Below are 9734 nucleotides of genomic sequence, written 5' to 3'. Positions count from 1 at the left end.
TAACTTCTCTCATAATCTCACCAATGAAAGATAACAATTAACATTTTGCCATAAAATTTAGTCTTTTTTCTATACATGAATATATATTCTTTAATGGCAGTACAATCACGTGCATATGTAGTTTAACCTTTTTCTTCTTAACAGTAGATTGTCTAAATACTTCATGTCACAAAATGTTCTTCAGCACCACTTTAAATGTATTAATATCCCACAATATTTAACCAAGCGTCTATTGCTTGACATTTAAGTATTTTCCAAATGTCATTATTTTAAGCAATGCTGAGCTAGACATCTTTGCAGCTAAAACTTAGGTTACATCCACAACTATTTTCTCAGCATGAATTCTATAGGCAAAATTACCAAATTGATGGGCATACCAAAGTTTAAGGCTGTGTGGCATGTATCCACGCATTTTTGTTTCCCAAAGTGAGATTCAGCCATCTTTAAACAGGCCCAGATATCTCAAAAGTACAGAGTATTATTCACAGAAACTAATCACTGACCTTCTTTACTTCTCATTGATGGACAGATTGAAAGCATTAAGGAGGGAAATGTGTTATTCGAACAAACAATTATTTAATAATTTGTCAAGAACCTACCATGTCTGGCGCATAGCAGCTCCTTCATCAATGTTTTTTGAATGAACCCTAAGCCCCTGTTCTCATTGGGCCGTGTGCCCTGTGGTTGCTGAGCAGTTTCTGCATGATCTCTTAGCATGCTCTGTATGAGAAATATGGGTCAGTACCCATTGGCCAAGTTTTCCCAAGAACTACCCACATATACACAAAACCAAAATAGACATCTAAATATAGTCCCAATAAATTTCCTACCCAACATCTAAGAACCAGTTTTTAACACCACCCATAGGGAGGTGTTATGCTTATATAAGGATAATGAAATAATATCCCTTATATAAATGCTCTTTAACCAAAAGTTAAATCTTCTTCACCTTTCTTGATAAAATTCAACTGTGAAAAAATAAAATACGCTATTACAAATAACAAGAAATATTTTGGCCAACGTTTCATAACCATTTCTAATTTAAGTGCCTAGTTGTCTCCTAGCTATATATGTAGCCACATCTCTATCATCCTAAAATTACTATCCTAACATTCTTTTCCCCTTCTACTGTTTCCAAGAAGTCAGAAGGAAAAAGTCCGTAGCAAAAAAAAAAAAAAAAAATCAAGAAGACAGTTCAAGACTTAAAAAAATTTGACATCTTTTCCACAACCATCAAAAAGTGATTTTTAAAAGTAAGTACCACCCTGGCAATGCCTTCATAGTTTGGCAGACACTGTTCCTTCTGCAAGAGCATAAATTTAACACAGAAAACATCGTTATGGGCTGTCAGAACAAGTTACTACTGAATGGCCATTGAATGGGACACAAATTCAAAAAATTAATCATTGCTCTGCAGTCACCACCAGCACCTCCGAGGGAACTTGCATTGGGTAAACAACTTGAAATCACTCATTTAGCCAATTAAGGTCATTGCAGAACTCTGTGTTTAGAGAGCTGGGTTACGGCTCTCATGTAGCCTGAGATTCACTTAGGACCAACAGACCACACACCCATGACTGGGCACCGTGTTCTCAGTCCGGCCAGGTGCTGAAACCCTTGAGGAGCCAAACTGTGAAGCCCTGGATGGTATGGAGTAGGCCTTACTCTCCTTCACAACCACTGTCCCTAGCACAGGACCTAACACTGGATAAATGAACCAAAACCCTATCAAAAGTTGTTCCCTCTGGAGGGTAAGTTTTCCACTGTTAAAGGTTGGGTAGAGCAGCAAAAGTGAAAACGATTGTTTCCCAAGATCTCAAGTTGACTCTCTTGATCACTAGGGATAACCCAGGGAAAGGCAGCGGAGTATCCCTGTTAAAATCCCTCCTTTGTAGCCTACAGCCATGCCACCCTGAACAAGCCCAATCCTGTCTGATCTTGGAAGCTAAGCAGGGTCTAAGCCTGGTTAGTACTTGGATGGGAGAACAACTAGGAAGACCAGGTGCTGTAGGCGTAAAAAATAAAAATTAAAAAAAATAAGGGATTGTAAGCTGACAAGGTCCTTGCCATCTGTGAGGTCAACCGAGGGTTGCCTTGCAATAAAATAAAATCCCTTCTTTGCATGCACCCTTCTTCTGTTTGCTGCCTTTATTCCTAAGAGTACAGAGCCCTAATATTGCCTGCCAGTTTGCTCCTCTCAACTCAGGCACGTTTTCATTCAGTTTTTGGCTCTCTGAGACATGCTTTAAATCTTATTTTCTTAGGACTCCATTTTCAGGAGAGGAACAAATCCAGCAAACCTGTGTTTTAATTCCAGTTAACTTCTATGAACCTTAATTTCCTCATCTATAAAATGGAGGTATTTCCCACATCAGGTTACATAAACTACTTAACATGGGGTCTGGTGCAATGCTTAATAAACAGTAGCTAGTGTTGTTATTATTAAAGACCACAGAGGAACCTAGTGGTTTAGATTCATGGAGGAAAGTAGAAGTTGAGGAAGCCTTTTAAAAATAGCTAAAGCAGGTCCTAATTTTTGATCTAAGCAAATTAAACTAATCATGATGGTTTAATGGATGGTATGGGTGTAGTGATCTGTGGGAAGAGAATCAATTTAGCTAGGAGGGCTAATTATTTAGGTTTAAAAAATCAAAATTGAACTAGAAAAGAAGTTATAAGAAAATAAAAAAAGAGCCTCCCTCTCTCCACGCCACACACACACACACACACACACACAACACACACACACACATGCACAGAGCTTTCAAGCATCCTTGAAGTTGATAAAATGGTGACCCTAATACATTAAGAAAAATGCCCTAAACCAGCTCAGAGTGAAAATAAACATGACTGAGCAATAAATTAGGATCTCCTTCACTCTCCTCCTACCTCCCACAGTCCATATGGAGGCTTTGGCATAATCAAGACCCACTCCCGCCCCCTCTGCACATGCCCTCCCCCAGGTGACTCCAGGCCCAGGCATCCAGGGGCGCTGGATAAACATTAGCTGATGCAGATGGAATGAGCAGATGTCTGGAGTCCCGAGCCCAGGCTGTGAGGGACAGACAGTGAGAGTGAGTAGGAGGCTTAGAAGAGAACAGGCACTCTGTTTTCCTGCCCATTCCCCTGATCCCTGAGTGCCAACAGTGGGAGGAAGTGCTCATTCCAACACTTGGTGACCCCTCCTAATGCCTCTCCTTATACCATGACTCCCAGACATGCTCCTAGACAAAGCAGTTTCAAGTTCATTTAATCCCATCTGTCCATGTGACAGATGAGAAAACTGAGACCTAGAGGCTTTAAAAGGCCTTGACCAACCTCATACACTAGCTTATTGCAAAACCAAAAATAGATTCCAAGTGTCCTGCGTTCTAAAGCAGTCCTCTTTTTTTATATTCTATTGCTCCCATAGTAGGACCAAAGATCGTTCATCCCATTTTTACAAAGTACTCACTATGTGCCAGGCACTGTGGTGGACATTTGAAACAGTGAGATTTTTCCATGGTAGTAATAAAAGATCTCTCTTCAGATGACCAAAAAAAAGAACAATTACCCTGAGAGCTTATGGCCCTTCCACATCGAACAACTGATAAGCACCTACTATGTGCCAAGTTCAGTACTAGGTGCCTGAAAAGAAAGAAATAGATAAGACACTCTCTCTCCCTTCCTTGCGGTACTTCTAGTTGAAGTTAGACTCCACTAACAGGGATAAACAGAGAGGAGACCATGAATTAACATGAAATAAACATAGATAACAAATAGACAAGATTAAATATTTAGATTATGTATTGGCCAGGGGTTAAGTGGATTAATGGAGTGATGAGTTGGGCAGAGTTATGAGATTTCCATGTTTAGACAGGGTGGATTAAGCTGTCTAGCATATGGAAATGCAAATCGAAACCCCTATCATCAGCATTAACACCCTCCATTCATCTCTAGAGATGCCTTTTTGTCAAAGGGTGGAAGGTGCAGGACAGACCATGTCTCCTCATCTTTACAACATCCTGGTGAGTCAGAGAGCCAGCACTGTAATTCCCAGGCTCCTGGTGAGGAAACAGATCCAGGGCAGGGAGTAGGAAAGTCAAGAGCTACTATAAACCTAGTCCTGGCCCCACTTCACTTCCAGTCCAAATGCCTCCAGAGCACTTGCATAATTCAGACAGGCACCAACATGATGACACATTGTAACACAGCCCTTTTGATCTTTCGCCTCAAAGGAGGAGAAATTGTGAGTTACCTTGTAATTATTTCCCAAGTACTTTAAATTGTTGGATTCTCTATAGAGCATAAGTTTCTTAAGGGCAGGGATGTACCTTGAATGTCCCCTGGCACTTGCAATAGGGCTATGAAACACTGGAGATACTGCAGATGTATACTTTCTTGCTGAACGAATAAATGGTCACAGAAGAAAAGGGTGGCTGTGCCGTCGATCAGGTGCTGTTCTCACAGCCCATTCATTTCCTGTCCCACACACCTCCTTATGAAGCTTGTTCCTGAAACAAGTCTCTGCCAGGTCAGTAATTCATTTGGGTGCCCCTGAAATCACTTGTTTCACTCCACTGCCAATAGAAACAAAAAGGAGTTATTCATAAAGAACTGTGAGAAATGCCTGAAGATCTTGAAGATCTTGCTACTTTGTTTTTCTGGATAGAGGAATTCCATAATCATATTCGCATGTGCATCCCACAGATACTGTTTGTCAAAGACTAATTAAAGGCACAGGCACTTGGTTCCGGAGCCCAATTTGTATTTGCTCCTTCTTTTAACTTTTCTCTCAAACCAACACCCACTTATTACCCAAGCAAATTAGGAAGTAGAGTCTACAGTCTCTTTCTAAAATAACAACATGTTTCTTCTTCATAGCCTTAGATCTTTTAGACCATACCTTGTCTGTCTTCCAGGCCCCTACTATGAGAGACTGATAATTTGCAAAGCAGTTCTGAGAGAGGTAAAATGTGGATATAGTGGAGTGGAGTGATCTGGGTTTGACTCTGGGGCCTGCGGCTGCATTAGCAAAATAATTGCCTTCCGAATGGAAGCTTTCGATTCACAGAGGACAAACCGAGGCCCTGGGACATTAAATAATCTACCTTTTAAACAAGGCTTTACTCTCTCACCTCCAAAATGAGATAACTGTTCTAGTCATTCTCAAAAGTGTATTCCAGCTCCATGCTTTTGACAAGTTTACCTGACTGTTATCTCCACCACCACCACCACCACCCCACCATCCCAATAAACTCTATCTTGTGAGATAAGGTGAGGTACCTCACCTCTTCTTACTGGGAACTGTTCCAATCTTACCATGCATTACCTGCAAATGGTTGCCAGGTGTGGGCAAATAGACTGTGACCTTTATACATCCTCCTGTTAGGTGTATTCTGCCCACTGTTTTGTTTCCCTGTTAAAGTACCCTTTATCATAACCCTACACAGAATCGAACTTGATTCCTGACCCTGGACCATCTGTTCCACCCACTACTCCTTCAATTCCTGCCAATTCACCTACCATTTCCCCCAGAAGGATAGTGCATCCTCTGTCTTTATCTCTCTTCCAGCCCTCATTGTCCCTACAACTGATTTTTCCTGAGCACCAACTTGCCTCTGGTTCATCCTCATCTAGGTCTTCAAAGTAAATGTGTCCGTTACTGCTTCCCTCATGTGTTGTTTGCTCAATCAATGAGAACGTAACGTAGAGCCCTGAAGTTCTAAGGGAGTTTCAATCCTTGAAAATCTGACATATATTGCTGTCTTGGTAAGTCTACAAAAGAAATTGTTAGTTCAAGTTTGGCCTTCTTTGGCAGAACGAGGGCAATATTTAAAGGGGAGGAGCTGGGATGTCCCTCAACAGTTAAAATATTCCTTGAAAATACAAAGTGACAGATTGACTTCATTATCGTGGATTTTTTTTTTTTTTTGTAAGCAGAAAAAACATTTTTCAATACTCAGGTTATGTGCTTTAAACATTGTCCTGACATCTGTTCTTTAAAAACACAATAGAAGGCATGCTTTCAAGTACAAACACAGATAAAATATGGAAACACAGCTCTGTATTTCTGGGCTAGGCACATGCTAAGTAATAGGGATTTGCATGACTAAGCTTCTACTATGCTGACATATGCAAAACTCAGAAGCAATCCAATCATTCTTCTTAGTTTGACAATGTTTAAATGAGAAACAGCCTTCACCCTGGATCTGAAGACTTGTGAGCTCACATGAGAATCTGATCGCACCTAATTTAATAGCAATTTTAAAACAACTCTATCTAAATATTAGGTCTCCTTAGCACATAGTGATGCAGGCAGTGATTTTAGTTATAGGAACAAAAAGTCAGGGGAGATTAAACCACGGCAATCTGGACACAAGTCACCTGAGATTTGGCTCAAGTTGATTTTTAAGATATCACCTTTATTTGCAAAAGTATAATAAAATCTGGGACCTAATGAATATTTATTCTGAAACTTATTTCATGCTAAGTTTTTGTAGTGACATTTTTTCTTTTCTTTTAACATATGCTATCTCGTAATAATAAATGAATTCTCAAAAGCCTAGTAAGTTAAACACTACAGTGACAGCCTCTGTTTTGTTATTTTCAATTACCAAAAAAAAGTGGATTAGGGGTTCTCATCAAATTATTTTTCCCAAAACATCAATTACTTGCCCCAGTAAAGACTCAGAGTTTGAATTTCTTGAACCAGTCATAATTTCAAATTTTCTGTTGCCATTTCACAATAGGTAATTAAAGTGTCCTGGAAATTCTTAGTTATCTGTTCTGGGAGGGGAAAAGCATCCAAATGAACTGAAACCCTGTGTTAGATAGCATATCTTGATGTCGATTGAGGAAATTCTTATTGCTCAGGCCTTGAGAAAGAGTTTGCGTGGCCCACTCTCACCTAAATTATTTTATAGGACAAAAACACAGCCAAGCCTCAGGTCTTGCTGGTCTAGCCTGATGAACCTGAATCAGGACTGACTTCCTCTAGTGTTTCCCCATGTTGCGGAGGAGCCACTGGCTCCAGTTCACTCTTAGAAATGGGTGTCCTTCCTCCTGCAAAGAATTGCTAGCCAATAACACCTGAGACCCATTTAACAGAGCCTAGCAAAAAAGAAAAGTGTGTCTTGCAGGTTGCTCTAGCACCAGCCTGTGTAGTGCCACTCCTGGGAACTCCCACCTTCCCTCATTAGAAACAAGACTAGTGATGTGGGAGGAGATTGTTGGCCTCGAGTGTCTAGGGTGTGATGGTTCTCAAGCAGTGGGAAATAAATGCTGGTGCTTTCAAAGTGGCAGGGACCTGCCCACGCAGCTTCCAGTGATAAAGCAATACAAGCACAGAAGAAGTGGAAACACCTGCCTTCTAATCGACCTCAAAAGACTGGATAATAATTATTTCAGCAATGATTATGAATATCTGAAGATCAATGGCCCCTCCTTGAGTTTTCAGGACCGCATAGGCCTCCAAGTCTCTCACATCAGTGCTTCCCAAACCGTATTGTGCGTGCAGATCACCTGAGTCTCTTGTTAAAATGCAAATTCTGATTCAGTAGATCTAGGGTGGGACACAAGATTCTGTATTACTAACAAACTTCTGAAGACCACATTTTAAGTAGTCTCTAAATCTGTTCAGGCTGCTTATAACAGAATATCATAGACTGAATATAAACAACACAAATTTATTTCTCACAGCTCTGGAGGCTGGGAAGTCCAAGATCAAGGTGCTGGCAGATTCAGTGTCTGGTGGGGTCCCACTTCCTGGTTCTTCTTGCCATGTCTTCACATGGTAGAAGGGGTGAGAGAGCATTCTGGGGTCTCTCTTACAAGGATACTAATCTCATTCATGAAGGTGCCAACTCATGATCTATCTAATCACCTCCGAAAGGCCCCACCTTCTAATACCATCACCTTGGGAATTAGGATTTCAACATATGAATTTGGGGGAAACATAGACATTCAGTCCGTAATGGGTCTTATATAAACAAACCTAGGGATGTGGAGAAGCCCACCATAGACAACTGATTGGTCAAATTATCAGGCTTGGGAAGTGGCTGCCAAGAAACCAAATTCAATTTGAATTAGAAAAGTAAGTGAGATTTCCTGCATCTATGTGTTGTGGAGCAAATGCAATCTCACTTCTCATACATGTTTGGCACTAGTAAGTTAAAGCTTTAAAACAACTGTTACCCATCAAAATAGATTAGTCAGCAAGGACCAGCTCTTGGTGTGAGTACCCAGTCTCCATGGCAGCAATATATCATCTGCTATCTGCATGTCATAGATTAGGCTTCCGTCATCTCACCATCATCTCAACCCAAAGTTCAAAACAAATGGTTCTTCAATTATTGCAGTGCTTTTATATTTTAATGGATGTTCTTTTTTAAAAAGTCTTTTCAGAACCACTTCATAAGATCATTGTTTCCCTACTTCAAAGTTTAAATTCCAAATAAATAATCTTTTACTCTAGAACCATGTTCTGAGCATCTGCAAGATATTAAACATCATGCTAGGCTCTTTACATAGACATTTATCCCCCATGAAAAGTAAATATTAATCCCAGGAAATTGATTCTTAGACAGTATGAATAACTTGTCCAATTCACTTGGTACTAAGTAGTTGAACTGAAGATTTAAAACTCAGGTCTCTTTGTTTTGTAGTTGTTTTTGTTTGTCTCTACCAGACCACTCCATCACTGAGTCTTCTCTTGGGTCCCCAGTTAGCCTTGAGGATCATGCCCCTACTTGAGGTTCCACTTCCCAGTGGACTATCTTACCTTTTCCAAATAAAATAGGGTACTCTGTGCCAGGGACTTAATTCACCCTTCTCTAAACATCCATTTAGAGCCTTCCCAGAAAAGGGAAGACCGTAGTCTAAAGTCTAAAGAATATGCTTGATCTTTGATTTAGCTTAATTGTCCATATTTCTAATGAAAATTTCATGAGCCATCTCCAATCCTTTTGGAAAAGCTTCTCTAACAAAGAATTCTCTATTCCTAGAGGGCTGAACATAGCTTCCACAGGATTTAAGACACTGTGGACACTGCCAAGTCTTAGCTTTTCCTAAAGGAATAAAAACCCCTGTGGGGGTTCAAGATGACATTTATTCTTTGCATCAAGAATTTTTTCCAGGAATTCACTGAGAATTTCTCTTATTCCTGACACAGTTGACTTCATTGGGCCTACAAGTACCAGGACCTTCGTTTGCTCCTGAAATCATTCATTTTAGATTATATGTCTTTCAACACAAATTGAAGCATCCATGGCACAGATTGCCACTGTACCAGAAGGCAGGTAGCACAGGTAGCCAGAGAGACCTAAATTCAAATTTGACTCTGCAACTTCCAAGTTGTGAAACCTTGGGCAAGCTACTTAACTTTTCTGAGTCTCAATTTACTTAACTGTAAAATATTAGTAATGATAGCTGATCATTAGGCTGTTTGAGGATTAAGTGGGAGAATCTACGAAAAGTATCTGGACCAGTAAATGAATGGGAGACTTCGAACAAGCTAAAAGATGTCAGTCTTTATTCCTTTCACACTGTTTTATTTTGTCTGAGTGGAGTGATGGGTAGGGGGAATCCCAATCACATTCATATTTCTCTTCCCATCAGCTAGCAATCCATTTTCTGGCAAGCTTTCAGGTCCTTTCCATCTTAGTCAGGCTAAAAGCCAGATAATAATAACCAAAAAAAGAAATCTTATCCATCTAGGTACCATTAAGATTGTAAATTGGGCCACATATAGGTCA

General features: G+C 40.2%; 1 pseudogene; it reads left to right on the top strand.

The window, feature by feature from the left end:
- Positions 1 to 1894: 1894 nt before the first annotated feature.
- LOC120599127 (uncharacterized) lies at positions 1895 to 2014 on the top strand (annotated as a pseudogene).
- The last annotated feature ends 7720 nt before the right edge of the window (positions 2015 to 9734 follow it).

The sequence above is a fragment of the Pteropus medius genome, unplaced genomic scaffold, assembly GCF_902729225.1.
Source record: "Pteropus medius unplaced genomic scaffold, Ma_sr-lr_union100, whole genome shotgun sequence".
Taxonomy (NCBI): domain Eukaryota; kingdom Metazoa; phylum Chordata; class Mammalia; order Chiroptera; family Pteropodidae; genus Pteropus; species Pteropus medius.
Note: the sequence above shows the minus strand (reverse complement) of the source record. Positions and strands in the feature narration are given on the sequence as shown.